This window comes from Poecilia formosa, unplaced genomic scaffold, assembly GCF_000485575.1.
Source record: "Poecilia formosa unplaced genomic scaffold, Poecilia_formosa-5.1.2 Scaffold286, whole genome shotgun sequence".
Taxonomy (NCBI): Eukaryota; Metazoa; Chordata; class Actinopteri; order Cyprinodontiformes; family Poeciliidae; genus Poecilia; species Poecilia formosa.
The window spans coordinates 501,926-528,073 of record NW_006800225.1 but is presented as its reverse complement, the minus strand read 5'-3'; the positions used below and the strand labels follow the sequence as shown (position 1 = coordinate 528,073).

Genomic DNA, 26,148 nt, shown 5'->3' with positions numbered 1-26,148 from the left:
TTGGTTCTGGTTCTGCTCTGCATCCACAGAACCAGAACCAAACATGGAGAAGCAGCTTGCAGCTTCTAGGCACCACAACTCTGGAACAAACTTCCAGAAAACAATGAACTCCTTTAAATCAAGGCTAAAACCCAACCTTTTTATAGTTGTCATTGATTAATAGTAACTGGAACACTGATTAATGTATTTGATATACATTTAATGATAATTAGTTTTAATGATTTTAATGATTGTGTTTGACAAAATGTATTGTTTGCTGCTAGTTCATAACTGGTTACAGTGTTTATTATGTGAAGCCCTTTAAACTGCTTTGTTGTTGAAATGAGCCACACAAGTAAACTTGATGTGACTTAATAACTGAGCAGAAGCTCATGTAAAAATAATCCAAGTGAAATTGAGGCCTTGAAGCTTCGACGGTACCGTTGGAATCTTTGCGTTTACGGACACAAGACTTTCCAGCTACAAAGGAATAGCTTTAAATCTAAATGCTGCTGAGCTGTAATCGTCCATTGCAGTTTATGAAAAAGTAAAAGTTTATTTCTTGAATAAAGCAGCCCTTTCACAGGCTATTAAATGCAACATATTTCCTTAAGCCTTGCTGGGCCTTCAGTTGGTAGCTTTGGCACTCTTAGCAGGTCTGCAGTTTCTGCATGGTGATCTCATGCTCATATGCACCGTTTAGTACAAACTGGTCCGACTGCAAACCCTTTTTGGCATTATCCTCCGAGAACGTAAACGTAATTTGGCCGCAACTTAAGCGCGATCAAATTAGATCATTTTTATTTTTCTCTCTTTTACCGTTCAAGCAATCGGCAGAACGTTTCCCTTTTGTGCTGCAAAGACATTGCGGCGTTTGCAGGTTATCTTCCGTTTGCGTGCAAAACGTTTGTCCCACGTATCTTGTGTTCCACGATGGGAGATACTTGTTCACATGAAGACCAGCAAGCAGAATGCATCTAAGTTTTGCTGCCAGCTTGCAGACGACTCTTTAGTGCTGTAATTCAAACCCTCATTTTCCCAGAAGATTTTGTGCCCACTGGCATCCAGCATTGTGTAGTTAAAGCCAAGTTTTTTTTTTATTTTTTAGGAGCTATTCTAAAAGCAGATGGTCTCATTATTTTAAGCCTTTTGCATTGTGCAATCAGCATTCATGTCCTAATGACAAGTTTAAGGGGGGGTGGGAGTGAGGTTCCACTGTGTTCCCTTTACAGTGGAACACACACAAACACAGGAATTTATAACATCTCAACCCCCGACTTTGCTTTTAAATGCTTTTCTATTTAAAGTGTTGTATAATACGATTACATTTTTCCCCCACTGATGTGAAGTATTCATCACAGCGGCTGTAAAACTCCAGCGCTCCGATTCTGTTCCTGTCGTGTTGCCAAATGATTCATAAACTCTGCTGAGCCGGCAATTTGCTGCAACGTGAACAATTTTTTTTCATTGTATTTTTTTTTTTTACCCCTGAAATGTGCGGCATAACGGCCTCATTCTGAATTATGGCGTTGCTGAAAGTGGCAATCATGTCGCCGAATTACTCATACCTGTTTGAATGACAAAGAATTAGAGGACAGAGAATGACAACGCACGTCTCGGGTTTTGCAGGAAAGCAGCAGCAGCTGCTGCCGCCTCCTAACTCTTCTTTATGAATTTCCTTCCTCTGGAACTAAGTGATTTTGTGCACATCTTTCTCTTTGTCTCGTGGAAAAATCTGTGGACCATTTCTCAGAGCAACAGCAGATCAATATCTTTGGCTGGAGAAAAAAAAACTATCAATATCAAAAGCTCCAGCAGCTGTAGATTATCTTTTTCTTTCTTTTATAGAGTTATTTGAAAGGACTGAACAGAGACATGAAAGATAAAAAATAGGGTTTCTCACAGAGAGGGCCCCTGAGGCTCAGCGTTCGTATCCTTTGCTGCTGCTCAGGACTCGTCATGCTTGTCATGTTGATGTTCCTGAAGGTGGCTTCATTGGAAGGGCTGGGAGGGAAAAGGAGATGAAATGTTCACTGATAAAGTTCTCGCTGTAAAAGACCTGCATCACAAAATACACTGCTTTGCACAGATATTAAGACGGTTTTAACCTTTCCACAATTTGTCTTGTCGCAACTGCAGAGTCTTAGTACATATTATTGAGGTTTTATATGGCAGATGCCATTACAACATATTCTGGTAGATTATAAGAACATATGGATTCATTTCCCTTTTGCTCTGAAGCCGACGTCGTTCATGGCAACTTTGGAGGAGTTCGAAGGAGACCAAAGTGAAACTGTGAGGGAGAATTGACACGTGTCTTTCTGAGCACATCACCCTTTACTGTGAAACATGGTGGTGGCAGCATCATGGTGCAGGAATGCTGTTCCTCAGCGTGAAGAAAGAAGCTAATCAGAGTTCAGGGGAACACTGATGCAAGTCAACAGAGAAATGTGGCAGCAGAAGACTTGAGACCGGGACAGGTTTGCATCACTTTGTGTTCTATCAGAAAAAAAAATGTTAATAAAATACTCTAAAAGGTTTGAAATGTGACATTTTGAAAAGCTCTGGACACATTAAACATTTACTGCACTAAAAAAAAAGAAGCAGATAATCTTTTAAACAGTGTTATTTATCTACAAAAGTCTATAAATCATGATTTATTAACTCTTTAAGCTTTCAAACTCAGCACACTGATTAACTTAAAGCCACGCAAATAAAAACTCTTTAGGATATTTTCCCGTTTATTTCTCATCGTCTTCTAAAGTCTGAATAAAAACAGTAAGATTTTAAATAATGGTGTGATGTTATAGGATTCCTTATAAAGAATTTCTAATTCATTCTCAAACTTTATCAGATTAAAAACAACTGACATTTCTTAACTTGGCATCAACACTGAATAAAAAGTAATAATCCCACACCAATTTCTGGCTATCAAACATATGGCCTTACCTGTCAAATCATGAATTAATGGGGATTAACTGCATTCATCATTCACTTTGAACAGGTGTGATTACTGCCAGACCTGTTCAATCAAGATATTCCTTAAGTTGGACCAGTCTGACAGCATGAAGTAGGTTAAAATACAGCACGTCATGACCATCGGCGAGGAACAAGATGCACAGGGACACATTCACTCCTCCTCTTGAGGCAGAGTCTGACCTCTGACCTGGAGGGAGCCGTTCTGTTCTGAGTCACACAGCAGCACAGTAAGTCTTCTTGTGCTAACTTTATATCATGTTTCGCAGTCGTCTTTCAAGCCGTCTTTGTAGGAATGTGCAGAGCGGTTCTGGTGCTTTCCGACCTCCTAAGTTCCAACTGATGGAAACATTACAAAAGAATCCCCTGCAGCTGTTGCTGCAGTTCCGGCTGGCCACCAACAGGGGGCGGTAGCAGGGCTTAATGCCCTGCGCAGCACGTACTGACACAGAACCAGAAACAAGGAAAAGTAATACGATATGTACAATCTGTTACGTGTCCTGCGCTGGTTCCAATCTTTCCCCAGCTTTCTTTAATTGTCTCTGTTTTAATTGCCCCCTTGACTCCCCCCTCTCCTCTTTTTGACTCTGTCTTTTTTTTTCTTTCTTCTTCCTCTTTCTCCTCAGCTCACCCCACCCTGTCCACATTTCCTTTGGCCTCGAGTCAGGCAGGGCAGCTGCAAAAGGCCTCTCCAGTGCAGGCTGATGAGAAGTGACAGCTCTCTGTATCACTCCCTGGCACTGACAACTGACAGATGGATAGCACTCACACACACTGCAGGGGGAGAGGGATGGGAGAGAGGGAAGCGCCACAGAGGAGGATGGTTCTCCGGCGTCATTCTCTTTTCTCATGGAGCGGCTGCGTGACTGAACGCTGGGTAGAATAACAAACCGTGCCAAACCTTAAGCTCTTTTTATCCTCACAGGCACAAACAGAAACGGGCTCAAGCACAATGAAAATGCTTGCATGTACAAAGAAGGAGAACACCTGCACCAAAATCCTGACAAAAGTAAACAAATCGTCATTTCGCCTGTAACTTAAATTAGAAAAATACAATTTCACCCAGTCAGATTTGGTGTTGTTATTTTTATTTTCACTTCTAAGGTATCGTTCTCCTTGCATCCTTGGCGTCTCAGAGGCCCTCTTTGTTTTCCTGATCACTCACATGCCAGATGTTTAACACGTTGTCACGGCTGTGAATACGCTGCCTGGCGGATGCCATCACATTCCACTTGTGAATGTGAGGATATTTAAGTTTTTGACACCCTGATGAAGTATGATGAACCATCACGACTTTGTAATCTTGTTCCATATTAGGAAAACAAACACAGCTACCTGATATAATCAGTTGTTTTTTTTTTTCCTCTTACCTTGATTAACATGGGAAAGTAAAAAGAAAAGAAGTCTAGAGAGATTTTTGACCATCCTGTTCAGGATCTCAACTTGGCAGATTATTAATTATTAAGTGCATTATGCAAATGGTTTGTGAGATATACATGCTGCCTCGACATATAAGTAGTTTTAACATGGAAGGAATTTCATGTGCACCAAATTGTGATCAATACAATTTTCCCATATGCTGAATAAATTAAATAAATGTGGTACCGGCAATGACTGTGTGTGAGGGTGTTAATTGTAGATGATGTTCTTGTATATAAAGTATTTAACTTTACTCCTCCACTCACTCCCGCCTACTGGGCAGGCAGTGGAAAAAAAAAATTATTTGGTCACTTTTCAAATGGAAAGGGCCGCCAATCAGCCAGAAATTGTTTTTGGTTTATAAAAACCAAAATAAAATACTGATTTGATTTTGACCAAGATAAAGAAATAGATACCAGTAATCACATTGTTAGATGAGACCAGAAATGAAACTTTTTTCCACCACGTATAGGCATTAAATATATGTTTACTTAGGTCGTTAGTTTTGGTTCAAGCTTTACTCTCTTTTACTAATGTGGGCAGAAAAATTAGATTTGAGGTTTGACCAGTATATGTAGTAGTCCTTAGCTCAGTCTCTGGCGAGTCTAATTCCAATAAAGCATTGAAAATATCTTTTTATTTTGTTTTTATGCATAGAGAATTTTTTTTATGAATCTCAAATGGTATCTGAAATAACCTCTGTCATGTGTAAGTATAATCCTAATGAGGTCTAACCATTTTACACATGGAATATTTTAAGCCAGGCCAGGTCAACCGCACTATGAACTCTACAAATCTGGAACAATCCTTTAATTTAGTCTGGATCCTAACACATCATCTTAACAAGGATGAAGGATGAAGGAAAGTATAAACTGAGGGAAAAAGAGCCGAAAAGTATGAGGTAAAAGGGAAAAGATTTCAACTGGAACACAATGTCCATGTTTTGCTTCGTTATAATCCAAAGGTAAAACTTTCATTGAAAATGTGTTTTTGGGATCAATCTCGGAGCATTCCAGAGAGTTTGCAGCTTCCTGAATATAATTTCGTCTCATTCTTCAGGAAATACTCATCATCAAGACCAAATGCCCAAAGACTTGAGGCTTCAGTTTGAGGAGGAGAGGTTTTACAGCGCTCACATGATCTGAAGATAAATTTAACAACAGGAGACCACAGTCAGTTTGACGACACGACTTGATGACAGCTTGGGGTGAAGGCAGCTGGGCACAGACCAGTTAGTCATTGAAGCCGACGCTACTAAGCCACCCACAAGTTGTATGAAACACAGTGACAGACAACTCATGTTTAGTAAGAAATGTTCTTAAATGCTACATTTTCCAAAAGCTACCTCAGCAGAAAGGAAATAATACAAAAAATAAAAACATTGATTGGTTTGTAAGATAAATATCCATGCAAGCACATTATATCTAACGAGTCCTTTGTTTTATGGCTGTGTGCTGCACTGAATAGTCTTGTAATTAATGTGTCAGCCCTTCCCATCAGATCCAGTGGGCAGGGTTAGCACTTGCTCTGGTCAGGGAAAGCTTTTAAAACAGGGTGGCTGCCTTTATAGGAAATGAAACCGCTCTCTCAGTTTTACTCTAAAACAGAGAACCAGCAACTTTTAATAAACAACAAATGATATACGAGCGTGTTTTCTGTCGTCATTCTGCTTCTATCTGCTTTGCGCAGCAAACGGCGCCAAGTTCAGTCTCAGCTCATTTATTGGGCACATTTAAGCCATGTGAGCTGGATCAAAGTGCATTAAAACACATCATTAAAGTAAAAACTGGACAAATCTCACAGATTTATTTTTTCTACAGTTTCTATTTTTTCTTCCGTGTTTGAAAATATTTGCATTTAGACTATCCGTAGTGACACTCAGAAAGTTTGGACTTTAACTAGATCCTCCAAAATTCTTCTCAGACGTTCAGAGACCGTCTTCCTGGTGTTCATCAAAAACACACGACTTTTGGACTCACACAACCAAACGTCCTGTCAGTCATCGAGATGTTGTATTTTTGTTTTTTTAAAGAAAAGTGTCTAATTCATTGCTTAACAATGAAGATTTAGTCTCAGAGATAAAACCCAACACTGACATGAATCGCCGTTTGCTTTATATGACGACAGCGGTTGCTAATGACTCTCTAAGTGCTGCTTGTGTTCATAATAATGTGACATGCATCTAAACGCATTCGCAGTGGCAGGGTGTGAGAGCAAAGCTACATCCAGTTCAGCAGAGAAGAGTTTCAAGTGTCACACACACACACACACACACACACACACACACACGCACACGCACATGTTTGTGTTGCTATCTTTGTGGGGACTTTCCATTGACTTCCATTCATTTCTACAGCCTAAACCTAACCTTTACCCTTTTCCTAACCCTAACCATCACATACCTAACCCTAACCCTATCCAAAACTCAATTCATACCTTAGGCCTAACTCTGACCCCTGACCCAAAAACAGGGTTTCCCCTTGTGGGGACCAGGCTCCGGTCCCCACAAGGAGCAATTGGTCCCCACAACGTAGTATATGTCAGGAAAATTGCCCCCACAAGGCATTACAAACAAACTCACACACACACACTCCTCCCTTTAAGAAATCAAATTTTACACTTAACAGACTCACACGGAGATTTGGCAAAGTTGGCTTTCGAACAAAGCGAGCCCACACTTGATTTTAAGTTGGCACTCACTAAGCATCCACGCTGAGTCTGATTGAACTAATAAGCTCATGCCTGAAACCACAAGTGACACTCTAAAACAGCAGCAGTGTCATGTCTGAAACGGGCGGCGCCACACCGAGGCAGCGATGACACAAGCATTGTGTACAGGGGGGTGAGGAGTATGGTAATGTTGTCAGAGAGCCCCGGAGGCTTCAGAGCGATCACACAGCAAAACAAGAAGCCTGGCAATATGCTGTCTTGTTACTGGCTGGCACATACGCCGTCAGTCTTCCCAACGCCAGCCTGCTCCTCCGATTACTTCCTCTCCACTTCCTGCATCTCTCTCAGACTGTTTGACCCTTTCTAATTATGTAAAAAGTTATTTATTTCTCTCTGTCTGTCTTTAGATAAATCATGATATTTTCTAAAAAAGTATGATTGTTTATGTGTTGATCCCTACAGGCAGCTTGTTGTCTTGAAACAGAGGCCAGATTTGCCGATTTTGAGTCTCAGCCAGGAGGACTGGACCGTGGAGCCAGGGGCCGCATGGCTGCCAGGAAAACCTGAGAACAGGCAGTTTGGACGGACGCTGCAGCTTGGTCCTTTGCTCTTCCTGGAGTGATAGAGCTGGACTTATTTTAACATCTTCTACATTAGTGTCATCAAAAAACAAACAATGAAGCCACACTTTATAGAGTTGCGTCATGAGACATAGAAAACATGAAAAAATAAAACAGTTCAAGGAGAATTTTGGAGATTAAAACATGATGTTTTCAGTTGTTTTTATTTTTGTACACAGCAAAAGGACACAAATCTTACCAAGTATTTTTGGATAGTGTAACTATATCAGTGCTTTAAAATAAGATAAAAAACTTGCAAGTAGCTTTTCAGGAAGCTATAGGATTTTCCTTTAAGTCAATAATTCCTTAATATTAATTTTTAATAAAGTTCAAGTTCCACTGGCAGATTATTTCACTTATAACAAGACATGTTTCCCATGTTGTAAGTGAAATAATCTGTCAATGGAACTTGTATTTTTCTCCCACATGCAAATTTCTGATCCGTTCCAATGCTCAATAGTAGTAGAAGTCGATATTTGTAATTTTTTTACAAAAAAAATATGCACTGTGTCCTTTTATACACCGTTTCTAATATCTAGTTACAGTGCATGTTGCTTTAAAACTCAGAGAATATACAGCGACACAATAAGCAAGATTTGGTCCATGAATTCTGAATCCTTGTCTGCAGTAAAAACACACACACACACACACACCCCCACACACACACACACACACACACACACACACACACACACACACCAAGTGTTCCAAATGAAGTCCTGAAACAAACCTTTCCTTTTGCATTCAAACCCAAACACACCCACAACGTGAACAAAGCAGAAATCTCCCTCAAAGCTTAATCACAAAAGGTCAGCTCGTGAAGTGAGAAACAGATTAAATTAGCATAGTATTAGACATGTAAAATGATTCCTGTCAAATCAAAGTGCAGCACAATTATAATATGTTAATTACTTATTTCATTAAGGGAGCTGATTGCGGCGCGCGGAGGAAATCATGCGGCCAGAGACACCTGGAACAGAGGTGAAGGCGCTCGAAACGTACTCTTCCTCTTCTGTCCCTCCTCTCCGACTCTTTTCCTTCTCTGCTCGTCTCTTCTCACGGATTCACACTTTGGATTTACGCGTACAGTCATTAATTGCCTGACTGTGCCACACAAAAATGTTTCAAAGGGCGAAGGACTTCTCATTTGTTCATCAAAGGGGAGCTGATGAGCAGTGTGTGATTATATGACCTACCCACAATTATCCTCAAGGGAACCGAACGGCAAAAAAAAAACAAAAAAAACAGAGGAAACAGAAAGCGGGAAAAACTCAGAGGAGGAGATTTTTTTTTTTTATATACTGAAAAATAAAATCTGATTTTACCAGTGAAATCCAAAATTAAATTTCTCTAGGGACGCAAAACTTAAACAGTCATTTATAAGTACAAATAATAAAGCAAAGTGATGCTTGTGGTTCTACCTTTTTGGAACTTATAGACTCTGATTTGTAAATGGAAATTTTGATCATATAAAGAAATTGTGAGGAAAAATCCTCACCTTAAATATTTTTGTTTTTTTATATTGACGTCCATCTGCTAATGCTGGTAACTCAAAATTGTACGATTCTTGAGTTGTGGTAGAGAAATGTCTAGTTTATATAATAGCTTATTCATGCATCCGAATGAGCTACAACTAAATATAATGGGGAATTTACCTTTTCCTTCTACAATTCACTTACACTTTTAAAAGAAAATTACTTGGTGATAAGAATACAGCTATTCTCACTTCAAACTACTTAAATAGTCAAAGAAATAATTACCAAACTACCATGCGTTTACATGCAGTGAGTAAAAAAGTGTGTTAGTTTCCTAGGAAACAAGCTACGTTAGAAACCTTTCACAAATATTTGTTGTCTGTGAATAGAAGATCTTGCTTATGATCCTAAAGCAAGCATTCAATGTCAACAACTCCTACATAGCTGGAAGAAAAAGAAGGAAAAAAAAAGCCCTGGAAAAAATGTATGTCAAAGTTTGATCCAACATCTAAAGTGTAAACATTATATATTTTTGTAAAACTCCAAAGAGAAAGCAATATATCAATATACTGAGGATATAGGGAGCACAATTTGCAGAAACAGCTTTGAGTCCTCAACTGTTAACCACAGCCAGATCTCAAGCACGTCAGCATGAGGCTCATCAGCAAAACCTCCGTTTGTGTTGGAGTGCAACAGTTGGGGCAAACAAAAAATCTGAAGTTGTGAACCTTGAGTTGTAGCCCTAATTGAAACTTGCCTTCATGTCCTCCTCCTTGCCAAAAATACAGCGGAGACAGAACTCCCTAGAATAAATTTTAAACATTTTACGGTAAAACAAAATACACAGGGGGATACCGCTTGGATGAAAGCACACAGCAAACCATTCAGTGAGTGATTTCAATAGAAATAAACCGGGAAACTAATGTGAGTCACAAGTGCTTCCCATGTATCAAATAAGTGAATTATGGTGGCTACTGTTCACCAGAAGTAAAAAAAAAAGAATGCCTAAAGCAACACCGGCATTGACACACTCAGTAATTGTTCTGAGTAGTTCATACGAGGAGAAAATCAGTAAATAGATCGTGGTCACACCAACAACTTTTAAGATGATGCCTCAGAGTTTTAAACTGCTGCTTTTCTGACTTCCTGTGGTCACTAGCAGTGCTGCAATGTAAAAATGTACAAAATTCAGAACACTTTTTCTCAATATGAGCATTTTCCTACAGAACATGTTAAACTAACCTGCCGATTTTATTGAAGACAGTCTTTATGATTCTTTTGGGTACGGTTTTAGTTCAGGTAAAGGAACAAAGCATCACGCATTGGTGAGCTTTACAAAATGTCAGTGTTTTCAATCCCTGCAAACTAAATGACTTGGTAAGCAATTTAAGCTTTATACCTTTTATACAGAAACTGTTTAAGACGTTTAAACATTTTAGTTAGAGAAAGGATTGTGGTCCTCTGGATTTTGAGAAGCAAAAGCTTCATATATAGGGTGAGTAATCTTTATTGTAGTCCGTGAGTCTCTCTTAGCTGTTTTTCAAAGTTCCTGATTGGCTCCCTGGGAAACAAAATCAATTCCTCTTGGCCTTAAGATCAGATTTTTTGCAATGAGCTCCTTCAGCTGCAGCTACTAAAAATTACGAGTGATTTTTATTTTTAAAGTTTGCAATAGTTTGTAGATCATTCCAGACCCTTATTGAAGCAGGATAGACATTAATGAACAAATAAGATTTGCCGCTATTGTGTGAAAAAAAAAAAAAATAGCCAAGTAAAAAGTCTCACCACCAGCCTCTCTCTTCCCAGGATAACACATTTATAAGCAGCAGTGTAATTAGTCATATTTTGTCAGCGGGATATGAAACAATAGCCCTGTTTTTTGTTTTTTGCTTCAACTTCTGATCATGTAGTTTTTCAGAGTACATTGAATGCAGGTTGATTTGGTTCCTAAAGGTTGAAAGAGGTGCAAGGAGAGCTAATTTTACCCTCCAGATGAAAACTGCTGACTGAGAAGGCATGAGGAAAAGGATCAAAAAGTCAACGTTTTTTTTGGGTTGACATTTACTTAAACATTTAAAATATACATGATGACACACAGAAAATGCTACTACTCTTATTATATGTGCCCTTTAAGTATATAAAATAGAATAAAGAACAAGATGTTTTGGATATAGGTAGCCAGCAGAATTTGTCCATGTGCAGGCGCTGTTCAGTTCAGGTATTTTTATCTGAAGTACTCAGTATAACACCTGCTTATGTAACTGGGAAGATTAACAGAGATGTGAGGCAGAGGAGATATTGATCATAAGGGGTTTTAAAATAATAATTTAACTTTTTTTAACTTTTCTACGTGAGGTTTTTGTTTAAAGTCTGATTCCTTTAAAATAAGACTAAACTGAGCAACGCATCATAATAGAGATGAACAGAAGGTGCAAGTGAGTAAAAGAATTTCATAACTGGTAAGGTAATAGAAAACTAAAATTAAAAAAAGCCTTCAGTCATTTTATAATCCATCAGCAGATGTTTGTGTTTTTAAATTATTTTACGTGAAATGATTATTCTCACTATTTTAGCTTTTACACAAACATTGGCTATACTGTAAATTCAAAATATTTTACTCAGCATTTCAGAGATGTAAACATTACCAAGAGGCATTATTATAACAAGGATGATGTCAACTTTCTTCAGCATTAGCAACCATAGTTTGGAAAAGCTCGAACTTTTTCTTAGCACTTCAAGGCAACATCATAAAACACACGTGTGTGACATCGTGGGGGGTTGGAGGGAATGAAACAGCGAAGATGGGAGTGAACTGTGAACCTCCATAACTCTGCTTCATTCTTAGATACAATGTCCAGATGCCTGAAGGTGCCATATTCATCTGTCCAAACAATTACATGCCAGTTTGAACAGTATCAGCATGTGCAGCCATCAAACTGGAAGGAGATGGGCTCTGATGCGATGAGTCTGTGGGGGAAGTGCATATCAGGTTCAGTAAAAAAATAACTAAAGACCTTGTGAGAATACTGACAGAAGCTGGTAAGATAATGTCATTATCCACAATAAGATGATCCTGTATTGACAAGTACTGAAAGGGCTCTGGGTGAGGAAGAAGCTATTACTCAAAAACCAACATGAAATGCCAAATTACAGTTTGAAAATGCACTGTTACCTTTATTCTTGGAGACGCGTCTTGTTGTCTGATGGAACTAAAACTGAAGTGTTCGCCCATAGCAACCTTCATTACATTTGGAGGAAGAAGAGGGAAGCTGGCATCCCTACGATGAAATATGGGAGCTGGCAGAGACATCTTGTCCCAGTGAACTTCACAAAGTAGATGATCATCATGAGGAAAGAACATCAGGTGGAAATATTGACACAACATCCCAAGACATCAGACAGGACGTTAAAGCTGGAGGATGTAACTTTTATAGATTTTTTTCCTTTTACATATTTGTTGAAGCTGTCACTATGTCGTGACAGTATGGTACGAGATAGATAATCTGGCTTTCTCCCATTGCTCCCAGTGCTAACTAGAAACAACCAATCAGAGCCCAGATGCAGGTCTTAGTGTTGTCGGTCACAATCTTGTGTGGCGCCGCTCACTCCCCTCCACCTTTCCGGATGGCTCTTTGCTAGGGAGGAACCACTACAGGGTATGTGTGAGTGATCCATAAAACTGACTCAGTTGAACAATTTCAATCAGGCTTTGATGAAGCCAAAATTCCCCAAAAATATTGTAAGGAGCCTGTGGACTGAGATGAAAAATATTTAACCCACAGACACATTTTGTGCTACATGACATCGATGAGCAGGAAAAGTTTAAAGTAAAGAGTGCATTTCCTCTCATCCCAGCTCCAGGAGGCAAAATCTTGCTTAAATAAACATCTATGGAATAAAATAAAAACGGCAAGCTTTCTGGTCTCCATTTTCCTTCAAAAGTATTCGGTCTCTACTCAGTTCTGGGTGGACCTACCCCCAATGCAGTCCTTTTCTAAACCTCACGGCTATAAATCACTTCACAAAGTCTTCAAATTGTTCCAAATTGGAAGCATTTCTGGCATAATTTATTATCTAATCAGCAGCCCGAAAACTTTAAGCCGATCCGAGTCTTCTTTCTCTTGATTGAAAGACTGACTCGTCTTGTGCGAGTCAATGAGAGACTGAGATGATGGCAGCGCTAAATGACACTTGCCGCTGACAAGTGGCAAATAGAGAGGATTAACATAAGCCAATGAGCTACAGAATGAATATATGTTCAAACCTCATTTGAAGTGGCATCTGTGACATTGCCATGCCAATTTAGTGAGAATTCAATCTGCTGGCATCGGCGCTCCGAAAGTGTGATTGGACTTGTGAAGAGACCAATTTGTTTCTAAATGTGTGCCGTCGGGCCGCTTTGTGATTATGATACCATATCTGCATCTATTCTGGAGCTTCAGCTGTAGTCTCAGCTCCATCACCGCTCAAATTAGCCTTTCCTATTAGGTTTTTGAGCCAAGATTAGAACATAATGCAGTGTGTCATTTGAAGAGGCAGGGTTAATGTTTGCCGGGATGTTTGAGAGGTTATCAGCTGTCAGTAGAAGTTGCTAGAAAACTTGATGAAGCCTATGTTTCATTTGTGACCAGTAGCTAATCCAGTGAACATGCTAGTATTCAGAGATGAAGTATCGCAAGTGTGGTTGCAATTCCTTCTTTGTGTCAATTTTATGCATATTTGTGCAGTTCATGAATGTGAATGTCACTGGCCAAATTTCTGTTGAAAGGCTGCCGTTTTCCATGTTTTCCTCCACTGCTGCGTTCAAGGATGTCAGGATAGTCTGTTCCCCTCCACACTGGTCCATTTGAGTTAACTTTCCTACAAAATTTAATTTCAATAATCTAAATAGGGTCAAATACATTCAGTCATTTTGTTGCTTTTGTTAGATGGCGCTGTAGTTGTACGCAGGTGCCAGCAAACTACTGTTTGGGTCCAAAGTTAATTTAAATTCAAAATGAAATGAAAAAAAAATATTTTATTGATCCCAAAGGGGAAATTAAATGTTGTTGTAACTCATTAATTCAAATTCTTCAAATAGTTATAGTAAATGTTGACTTTAGCAAAATAGCCATAATGGGCATGGATATCATCTTTTTTTAATAATGCACTTAAATGGCTGTTTTCCATGGTATGGCATTATAATATACAGTATTTTAATCATTTTTATGAACAAAATATTAATATTATGATCCAAATATGATCTAAAGCATTGGTTTTGTGGCTCTGTTTTGAGTATTTACCAGTTGACACGTGAATTCAGACCTAGTTTCAAGCCTTGCTTTGCATCCAGCTCCATCCAGGTTAACTCTGACCAGCTTCCCTGTCTCTGCTGACAAAATACAAACTCTTCACATCTGAACTGGACTATTTAGTGATTTCAGTGCAAAGGGAGAGCTGAATGAAGATGCCTGGCACACATTCTAGATTGATATTTTGAAAGCAGTTTATCAAATTCTTCTAGTTCACAGCTATGTGCAACTTTGTAATGTTCTATAACAAAAAATATTCATGAAATGACAAAATTTTTTATCTGCAAGCTGACAACCTGTGAATATGTTCAACTGGATGTTTCAAAAGGACAACAACCGCAAACTCAAATCAAAAATGTTTTTGGGTTGGATAAGGTGGACTCAGTGTGTTACTGGAATGGTCGGGAATGTTACAATTTTGGAGAATAATTTGAAAAGCCTGGATTATGTGAAAAGAATTTAGATAAATTCATCCAATTCAACCAAAGAAAAGTGTACATAGCATATCTCAGCCAAATGCATATTGTTGAACTCTACTGTAAACTCGCATGTTCCAATAAATTCATTAAAAGCACAAATCCTTTTAGTAATTCAGTTGGATCAGAATGTACCAAATCCCTGTGAAATGTATGACAATAATAATCAGCTGGATGAATTTTATTAATCAGATTTGCTCTTTTCTAATGTAATCTACTATGTTGTTTTAGATGCTAATATTATCTACAGCAGGAAACTATAGATGAACATTAACAGAAAATCAGGTAAACCTCTCAGGGAAAAAAAAAAAAAAACTTCAGAAAAAAAAAATGTTTTAGAATTAGGGATTTGACAAACTGAAAAATACTAAAATTACAAAGTTTATACCAAATTACCGATAGTAAGAAATCATATGTTTTATGGTCTATGATTGATATTAATTGCTGCATTGGGCTTTTTAAATAATAAAGACCCAAATGATTTAAGAATGATGTTTTTCTTTATGGCAAAAGGAAGCATCATTCTTTTGAAAAAGAAAACAAAATCACTTTTTTATCTATTCAATATATATGATTATGGATTAAATTAATTTTGTTATCCCTAGTTTTAATATATAAACGGTTTTAGTGGATGTTATAAACTGCAGCTCATGTTGTATGGTGTAAATGTGATTTAGCCTACTCTAAGTGATATAAATGGGGTTAATGAGACAACAAAAATAACACAAAAGGAAAAAAAAATCTCAAAGTAAATTAAGTTAAATAATTAACTCTTTAAATTAAATAAAACTGCAATTAGCCAAACGCAAAGTCTGGGTTCAAATGTTACAGGAACCTGAATAACACTGTGTGTCTGTGCGAGTGTGTGTGTGTGTNGATTTTTATTTTTAAAGTTTGCAATAGTTTGTAGATCATTCCAGACCCTTATTGAAGCAGGATAGACATTAATGAACAAATAAGATTTGCCGCTATTGTGTGAAAAAAAAAAAAAAAAGCCAAGTAAAAAGTCTCACCACCAGCCTCTCTCTTCCCAGGATAACACATTTATAAGCAGCAGTGTAATTAGTCATATTTTGTCAGCGGGATATGAAACAATAGCCCTGTTTTTTGTTTTTTGCTTCAACTTCTGATCATGTAGTTTTTCAGAGTACATTGAATGCAGGTTGATTTGGTTCCTAAAGGTTGAAAGAGGTGCAAGGAGAGCTAATTTTACCCTCCAGATGAAAACTGCTGACTGAGAAGGCATGAGGAAAAGGATCAAAAAGTCAACGTTTTTTTTGGGTTGACATTTACTTAAACATTTAAAATATACATGATGACACACAGAAAATGCTACTACTCTTTATTATATGAGCCCTTTAAGTTTATAAAATAGAATAAAGAATAAGATGTTTTGGATATAGGTAGCCAGCAGAATTTGTCCATGTGCAGGCGCTGTTCAGTTCAGGTATTTTTATCTGAAGTACTCAGTATAACACCTGCTTATGTAACTGGGAAGATTAACAGAGATGTGAGGCAGAGGAGATATTGATCATAAGGGGTTTTAAAATAATAATTTAACTTTTTTTTAACTTTTCTACGTGAGGTTTTTGTTTAAAGTCTGATTCCTTTAAAATAAGACTAAACTGAGCAACGCATCATAATAGAGATGAACAGAAGGTGCAAGTGAGTAAAAGAATTTCATAACTGGTAAGGTAATAGAAAACTAAAATAAAAAAAAGCTCTCAGTCATTTTATAATCCATCAGCAGATGTTTGTGTTTTTAAATTATTTTACGTGAAATGATTATTCTCACTATTTTAGCTTTTACACAAACATTGGCTATACTGTAAATTCAAAATATTTTACTCAGCATTTCAGAGATGTAAACATTACCAAGAGGCATTATTATAACAAGGATGATGTCAACTTTCTTCAGCATTAGCAACCATAGTTTGGAAAAGCTCGAACTTTTTCTTAGCACTTCAAGGCAACATCATAAAACACACGTGTGTGACATCGTGGGGGGTTGGGGGGAAAACAAACAGCCAAGATGGGAGTGAACTGTGAACCTCCATAACTCTGCTTCATTCTTAGATACAATGTCCAGATGCCTGAAGGTGCCATATTCATCTGTCCAAACAATTACATGCCAGTTTGAACAGTATCAGCATGTGCAGCCATCAAACTGGAAGGAGATGGGCTCTGATGCGATGAGTCTGTGGGGGAAGTGCATATCAGGTTCAGTAAAAAAATAACTAAAGACCTTGTGAGAATACTGACAGAAGCTGGTAAGATAATGTCATTATCCACAATAAGATGATCCTGTATTGACAAGTACTGAAAGGGCTCTGGGTGAGGAAGAAGCTATTACTCAAAAACCAACATGAAATGCCAAATTACAGTTTGAAAATGCACTGTTACCTTTATTCTTGGAGACGCGTCTTGTTGTCTGATGGAACTAAAACTGAAGTGTTCGCCCATAGCAACCTTCATTACATTTGGAGGAAGAAGAGGGAAGCTGGCATCCCTACGATGAAATATGGGAGCTGGCAGAGACATCTTGTCCCAGTGAACTTCACAAAGTAGATGATCATCATGAGGAAAGAACATCAGGTGGAAATATTGACACAACATCCCAAGACATCAGACAGGATGTTAAAGCTGGAGGATGTAACTTTTATAGATTTTTTTCCTTTTACATATTTGTTGAAGCTGTCACTATGTCGTGACAGCTTCTATGGTACGAGATAGATAATCTGGCTTTCTCCCATTGCTCCCAGTGCTAACTAGAAACAACCAATCAGAGCCCAGATGCAGGTCTTAGTGTTGTCGGTCACAATCTTGTGTGGCGCCGCTCACTCCCCTCCACCTTTCCGGATGGCTCTTTGCTAGGGAGGAACCACTACAGGGTATGTGTGAGTGATCCATAAAACTGACTCAGTTGAACAATTTCAATCAGGCTTTGATGAAGCCAAAATTCCCCAAAAATATTGTAAGGAGCCTGTGGACTGAGATGAAAAATATTTAACCCACAGACACATTTTGTGCTACATGACATCGATGAGCAGGAAAAGTTTAAAGTAAAGAGTGCATTTCCTCTCATCCCAGCTCCAGGAGGCAAAATCTTGCTTAAATAAACATCTATGGAATAAAATAAAAACGGCAAGCTTTCTGGTCTCCATTTTCCTTCAAAAGTATTCGGTCTCTACTCAGTTCTGGGTGGACCTACCCCCAATGCAGTCCTTTTCTAAACCTCACGGCTATAAATCACTTCACAAAGTCTTCAAATTGTTCCAAATTGGAAGCATTTCTGGCATAATTTATTATCTAATCAGCAGCCCAAAAACTTTAAGCCGATCCGAGTCCTCTTTCTCTTGATTGAAAGACTGACTCGTCTTGTGCGAGTCAATGAGAGACTGAGATGATGGCAGCGCTAAATGACACTTGCCGCTGACAAGTGGCAAATAGAGAGGATTAACATAAGCCAATGAGCTACAGAATGAATATATGTTCAAACCTCATTTGAAGTGGCATCTGTGACATTGCCATGCCAATTTAGTGAGAATTCAATCTGCTGGCATCGGCGCTCCGAAAGTGTGATTGGACTTGTGAAGAGACCAATTTGTTTCTAAATGTGTGCCGTCGGGCCGCTTTGTGATTATGATACCATATCTGCATCTATTCTGGAGCTTCAGCTGTAGTCTCAGCTCCATCACCGCTCAAATTAGCCTTTCCTATTAGGTTTTTGAGCCAAGATTAGAACATAATGCAGTGTGTCATTTGAAGAGGCAGGGTTAATGTTTGCCGGGATGTTTGAGAGGTTATCAGCTGTCAGTAGAAGTTGCTAGAAAACTTGATGAAGCCTATGTTTCATTTGTGACCAGTAGCTAATCCAGTGAACATGCTAGTATTCAGAGATGAAGTATCGCAAGTGTGGTTGCAATTCCTTCTTTGTGTCAATTTTATGCATATTTGTGCAGTTCATGAATGTGAATGTCACTGGCCAAATTTCTGTTGAAAGGCTGCCGTTTTCCATGTTTTCCTCCACTGCTGCGTTCAAGGATGTCAGGATAGTCTGTTCCCCTCCACACTGGTCCATTTGAGTTAACTTTCCTACAAAATTTAATTTCAATAATCTAAATAGGGTCAAATACATTCAGTCGTTTTGTTGCTTTTGTTAGATGGCGCTGTAGTTGTACGCAGGTGCCAGCAAACTACTGTTTGGGTCCAAAGTTAATTTAAATTCAAAATGAAATGAAAAAAAAATATTTTATTGATCCCAAAGGGGAAATTAAATGTTGTTGTAACTCATTAATTCAAATTCTTCAAATAGTTATAGTAAATGTTGACTTTAGCAAAATAGCCATAATGGGCATGGATATCATCTTTTTTAAATATTGCACTTAAATGGCTGTTTTCCATGGTATGGCATTATAATATACAGTATTTTAATCGTTTTTATGAACAAAATATTAATATTATGATCCAAATATGATCTAAAGCATTGGTTTTGTGGCTCTGTTTTGAGTATTTACCAGTTGACACGTGAATTCAGACCTAGTTTCAAGCCTTGCTTTGCATCCAGCTCCATCCAGGTTAACTCTGACCAGCTTCCCTGTCCCTGCTGACAAAATACAAACCCTTCACATCTGAACTGGACTATTTAGTGATTTCAGTGCAAAGGGAGAGCTGAATGAAGATGCCTGGCACACGTTCTAGACTGATATTTTGAAAGCAGTTTATCAAATTCTTCTAGTTCACAGCTGTGTGCAACTTTGTAATGTTCTATAACAAAAAATATTCATGAAATGACAAAATTTTTGATCTGCAAGCTGACAACCTGTGAACATGTTCAACTAGATGTTTCAAAAGGACAACAACCGCAAACTCAAATCAAAACTGTTTTTGGGTTGGATAAGGTGGACTCAGTGTGTTACTGGAATGGTCGGGAATGTTACAATTTTGGAGAATAATTTGAAAAGCCTGGATTATGTGAAAAGAATTTAGATAAATTCATCCAATTCAACCAAAGAAAAGTGTACATAGCATATCTCAGCCAAATGCATATGGTTGAACTCTACTGTAAACTCGCATGTTCCAATAAATTCATTAAAAGCACAAATCCTTTTAGTAATTCAGTTGGATCAGAATGTACCAAATCCCTGTGAAATGTATGACAATAATAATCAGCTGGATGAATTTTATTAATCAGATTTGCTCTTTTCTAATGTAATCTACTATGTTGTTTTAGATGCTAATATTATCTACAGCAGGAAACTATAGATGAACATTAACAGAAAATCAGGTAAACCTCTCAGGGAAAAAAAAAAAAAAACTTCAGAAAAAAAAAATGTTTTAGAATTAGGGATTTGACAAACTGAAAAATACTAAAATTACAAAGTTTATACCAAATTACCGATAGTAAGAAATCATATGTTTTATGGTGTATGATTGATATTGATATTGCTTAATTGCTGCATTGGGCTTTTTAAATAATAAAGACCCAAATGATTTAAGAATGATGTTTTTCTTTATGGCAAAAGGAAGCATCATTCTTTTGAAAAAGAAAAAAAAATCACTTTTTTATCTATTCAATATATATAATTATGGATTAAATTAATTTTGTTATCCCTAGTTTTAATATATAAACGGTTTTAGTGGATGTTATAAACTGCAGCTCATGTTGTATGGTGTAAATGTGATTTAGCCTACTCTAAGTGATATAAATGGGGTTAATGAGACAACAAAAATAACACAAAAGGAAAAAAAAATCTCAAAGTAAATTAAGTTAAATAATTAACTCTTTAAATTAAATAAAACTGCAATTAGCCAAACGCAAAGTCTGGGTTCAAATGTTACAGGAACCTGAATAACACTGTGTGTCTGTGCGAGTGTGTGTGTGTGTGTGTGCGTGTGCGTGTGTGTGTATGCGTGTGCGTGCGTGTGTGTGTGTGTGTTTGGTGGTTTGATTATTATGATGGATTATTATCATCTGTCTGGCTCTTTGAGGGCAGCAGAGTATAGAAATGGCCAGTTTCTTAGACTATTATCGCTCATCAGTTTGTGTAAATGGCACTTTAATGCTTCAGAGATATGTGATTAAAATTAGAATAAGTGGATGTGAAAGAGGAGGTCCACTCTGGTGAGGTCTGCTTTTAAAGCAAGTCGCGTGTGCACGATCGTGCAAGCGTGTGTTTAGGAACCAGAAGTGTTTGTGTGTGTGTGCGTGTGTGTGTGTGTGTGTACGCGTTGTGTGCGCAGGAGAGCTTGTGTATGGCCCTGTCATATGATAAATGTTCTCTCTCCTATAATCTATGTGCTTCAAAATATGATGTATGTGAGGATGAACTTTGAATTATAACCTAAAGAGTGACTCATTAATCTTCTGACTTTGGTGGGGAGTGGACCAGAGGAATCCATTTTGCCTGTTTATGTTTTATGAATAATGCAATATTGCAGCTGGCCAGCTGGATCCAGGCAACGATGTCCAGACATACAGAAGACAACATGCAAGCAAACAGCTCTGTTTGCTGGAATGTAAAGGAAGGATGCCTGTTGGCATTCACAAAGAAGGTCAACAAATCTTATTGAGGTTTCACTGGACGGTGATACATGACTAGTGTCTGCTGGAATTATGTTTGTGATCAAAGTGCTGCTTCGTTATTCCTCAGAGTTAACTTTACAGCTCTGTATGATCCTTCATGTGTTCCGTCTCCAGCGCCCTGCCATAAACGTTCCCGCTGAGACTCTGCACTGGAATCTCCACTGTCCTGCTGCCAGAAGCACTTACATACAGGTCAAAACAGATATTTACAGAGACTACTAAAAGGGACATTTGACCTTTTCTCCTCACTGCCTGACATTATTTCAGACTAAAGATTTCTTGTCTTAGTCTACTTAGTACTACCAAAATTATTTCTAGTTGGTAAATGTCAAAATAATAAAAGAAAGATGATTTTTACGGTCATACAGTTGGGTCACCATACCTTAAAACACTTTGGAAAAGCAGGTGATAATATCGTAGCTTAGAAATTTTTTACTAAGATTTTCACACATTTTCCATAATTTTTTAAAGGTTTTTCTTTTCATGCCTTTTTTTAAAATTTCATTTTAAATTTACAAATACAGAATATGCAACTAATATTGAGTCTTTTTCATTTGAAATGTAATTCTCTTTGCCTCTATTCTGTTATTTTGAAGGACTTTGTGTATGAATAGTGTTATCCAAATACAAGGGCAATGCCCATTCGGCTGCAATGATAAGAGCAATCGTTGTAGGAGTCTACATGAAGCGTTTCAATCATTTAAAAAGTAAATAGAAACTGGTGCTTTAGCAGGACAACGTCCTCAAACCACTAAAAACTGGTTTGATCTGGAATTAATGAAGCAGACTGACATTAAGGCAACTGAATGACCCTGACCTCAGTGATCTGGAAAATTTAGAGTTCATGCAGAAAACCTAGAACTAGACAAACCCAACTTAAATGAACAGTTTTGGCAATAAGAGTGGTGCCCAGTTAGAATTACTGTAGGACTGTTTTGATGGCTGCAAAAAGCATGAGGTATGAATTTACTAAAACATTTCACCAGATATTATTATGGGTACATAGTTGAGCCAGGAGCAATCATTTTTTAAGTTATGGTTCCAATTTGTTACTCCAAATTTATAAGCATTGTATTTTGACTATTTATTCCACCATATAAGAAGAACTTTTCAAGCAAAACACCTAAATTAACATGACAATAATGTCAATGAAAGTGTGTACGTTCACCATGACTTTACATTTCCTTGCTCTTACTCAACCCAAACTGTAAAAAAATGTAACATATCTTAAGAATTCCTCAAAGCACTTTTTTCATCTATATGAAACAGGAGCCATCTACTTGTTTAGTAAGCATTTCCTGTTAAATTGTGCTATAAACAGGCAATATGAGGCCTGCAGAGCTCGTTTTTAACAGGAATATGCCTTGCCACAGTTTTAAAGGCAGATGTGCATCTTCTTAGTCAATTATTGTTTTCCGCGGGGATCCATGATTGTCTGCGCTGCTAGTCCAAATAGTCATTAAAGGTCTCGAGTCCCTGGTGGGGTCCTCAACTAGAGTGACAAAATCCTCTTCACGAGGAAATGTAAAAGCCTAACAACTTATCAGGTGAGTGCAGACACAATGTAAGAGGTGATTTACTCTGAGCAGGCTACATGTCACTGGGGCTTTCTTCGTGTCCCTCAGGTCTGATTTGAACTTAAATTGCCTACGTGAAGACCTGGGCTTGCTTCTCATTATCTTACCTCTCCTCCTGCTCAAATATTAAGGAGCCCCATGTGTTGCACTGCAGCACATTTGCAATTGGTAATGCCCTTATTCTGTACCTTTTCCAACTTTATAACCCCTGCCGTCCTGCTATGGAAGGTTTTTAAAAGTCTTGCTCTCCTGTTTGTCGGAGAAGAGAATTTAAAGAAAAAGAAAAAAAAAACTGAAAGGAAAAGTTTTAAGATTGAGAAAAACGATTCTCAATCTCACACAGATTTTTTTCTCCTCTTACCTGATTTTATGTTTTAACTTTGAATAAGATACAATATCTTACTTGATGATTACTGATGACTTTTTTCAGTTTAAGTACAGTGACAAAACATTGGCCTAAAACTGTATAAAATAATTTAGTAAATTAAATTTAAATTACAACGCAAGCATAAAAAAAAAATCACTGAATTAAAAGTACATGATTTGTATCTTGTCTTTCACTGTTACTTTATTTGATCAGCTAACCAAAAATACAGCCACAAAAACTTTTTTCAACTACGATGGTAAAATCTGTTTTCAGCCAGTCTAAGTCTCTCTTTAATCGTCGACTGTCCTCACAATCTGCCAGTACAGGAGGAACTATTTCCCTTGTTTACATCCAAATAGGAATCTCAAACATAGAAACAGGATATCGAGATGAATGCACAGACCTTCACAGCCGGGGCTCATAAAAATGGCATAAATCTTATTTCACTAGACAAAATCAAACTGGATAGTATTTCAGAAGGCAGGTTTAATTTGACAAATATCATTGTTACTCCCCTCATTGAAGCATACAATGGTCACAAATTAGCAGATTGGGAATATGAAGCAGGTGTCAAAATGACTATTTAAAAAAGAACCAAAAAAAACTAAGGATATCTAGAGATAATGACAAGAATCAAAGCTCTAAGCAGCCGTGAATGCTGCACCTCAGAGTTATAACCTGAATCCCCCTTTAAAAAAAACTCCTCCAAAGAAACCTTTATTATGTCTATATTAATATTAAACACGTTTCTTCCCCAATTTCCATGCAGAACAGACAATCTTTCACAACTGCACAGACGGCTGACCCATCACAATCACGCGCAACAAGATGGAGAAGGATATAGGAGCAGGAAAGTCCACATTAACAAACTTCTAACTGCTGGCAGAGCGTCTCTTCACACTTCCAGGAAGCAGCCAGGCAGCCACAACCAGATGCATCAAGCATACATTACATCCCTGTTCCCTGTGTATTTACTCTGCCATCCAGTCAGAAAGATTTGTTTAGCTGCAGAGTTGATTTATGGACGACAAAAAGTAATCCCTTCTTGTCTTGCGTGCTGTAGCTGGGCCTCCTCCTTTGCCATTGAGCCAAGCAAGCGCAGTCTGAAAGCCCTTGATACCGTGTTCGCCCTAAGGTGTAATGTTTGATAATATAACTACTGCTTCTGTCATCCAGACCACCCCGCACCCTCCCCGCCCCGTCTGCACCCACCCATGGCAGAGCGCCCCGCTCCTCCCCACCCCCCACAAATACATTACAGCCCCACAATGCTCTGAGATTTATGAGGGAGTGGTGGAACAGGAGAGAGGAAGAGAGAGAATATGCATTGATTGAAAGCCAAAGATAGTCCCATCCAATCCCGCCCCGAAGAACATCAGTTATTTTGCATCCTGACACAGCGATTGATAACTCGTAAATGTGTGCGGGGGGGGATGACGAATGCAGGTGGAAACTGACTCTGACAAAAATGATAACGGCATCGTTCTCTGGGGGGGTGACAGAGGTGGAGGTGGGATGCTTCTTAAAATATTTAATAATTGATACGGAGGCTGTGAGATGTTGTTTGACCCTGGAGGAGTGTGAATGTCACAGAGAAAAAAAAAGGAAAGACTTTGAAGTGAAATATATTAATAGGGTATAGATGAGTGAGTGTGATAACAAAAGGACCAGAGCGCAGGAATTAAAATGGCCAGTAAACATTTTGTATTATAAATAAAGTGGTTACGTTCTAATCAGCAAGTCTTCAGCTTCCGTTTTTGTCAACTACTCATTTTGTGCTGCAAAAGCTTTTATTTGCTTCTGTGGGTTTCGGTTTGAAGAATCTTTGTTAATAAATTAAAACATTTCCGGAATAAGATGCATCTACTTTCTAAATGATTTTTAATGACAAAGCTGCACCACAAGGTGGAACTTTAGGCATGAGAAAAGTGTTTCGTTAACTTGAAGATGGGTAATAAAGACATTTTAATAGGAAAATTATCAGTCTTTCTCAGTTGGTGGGTTCTTGCATAAAAGTGGGTTCTGGGCTTCAGTATGCACACAGAATGCCGAGACAAAAACTATGGATTCACATCCATTTATACTCGGTAATGATAATGCCTTGGAGTGCAGGTTTACACTCCTTGATTCACACCAAAGATCAAGGCACAATGTTTGCTTATGATGAGTTTCATGAAATGCAGGTGAAACACCGACCATGTGATACTGTTTCAATGAGAAACTAAGAAAAGGCAACTGTGTGACCAATACCTTCAGAACCAGCATGGAAATCATGCATTGTGTCGAGATTTTCAGAGGTAAACTCAAATGCTTTTAAACTGCGCTCCCCCCCCCACCATACCAGTCATTTTTCTTTTGTGAAGTTTATAGATGACTAATTCCTACCTGAGCTACAAATTTAAGCAGCTCTTCCAGAGTCTCTATGACTGAAACGCTTTTCTGACTGAATCAGCTCAGGTGGCGCTTGCAACTAAGCGTTCATGTCATTCTCTATTTGAAACTTAAAATGCAGCTCCAAATATATGTGCAATTTTAACACCTGGGAATGAAAAAAAAATACACCTTTTATAGATAAATTTGTGTTAATAGAAGGCAGGTTTGCAGTTTCCAATTTTCTTGGTCCACTGGTCTGTTTCTGCCCGTCCTGCAGGTTTGCGTTCTCCTTCATGTAGAAACAGAAACGGTGATGAACTTTAGATTAAACAAGGAATC

General features: G+C 38.1%; 1 long non-coding RNA gene across 1 annotated transcript in view; it reads right to left on the bottom strand.

Annotated features, from left to right (window-relative positions):
• LOC107838613 (uncharacterized) overlaps positions 1-25,752 on the bottom strand; it is a 31,985-nt gene extending 6,233 nt beyond the window's left edge. Inside the window, exons 1-2 of the long non-coding RNA XR_001664699.1 lie at positions 25,687-25,752; positions 1,883-1,983 (exon numbers count right to left, since the gene is read on the bottom strand). This is a non-coding gene — a long non-coding RNA (uncharacterized LOC107838613). The remainder of the gene's footprint in view (positions 1-1,882; positions 1,984-25,686) is intronic.
• Between the last annotated feature and the right edge of the window lie 396 nt (positions 25,753-26,148).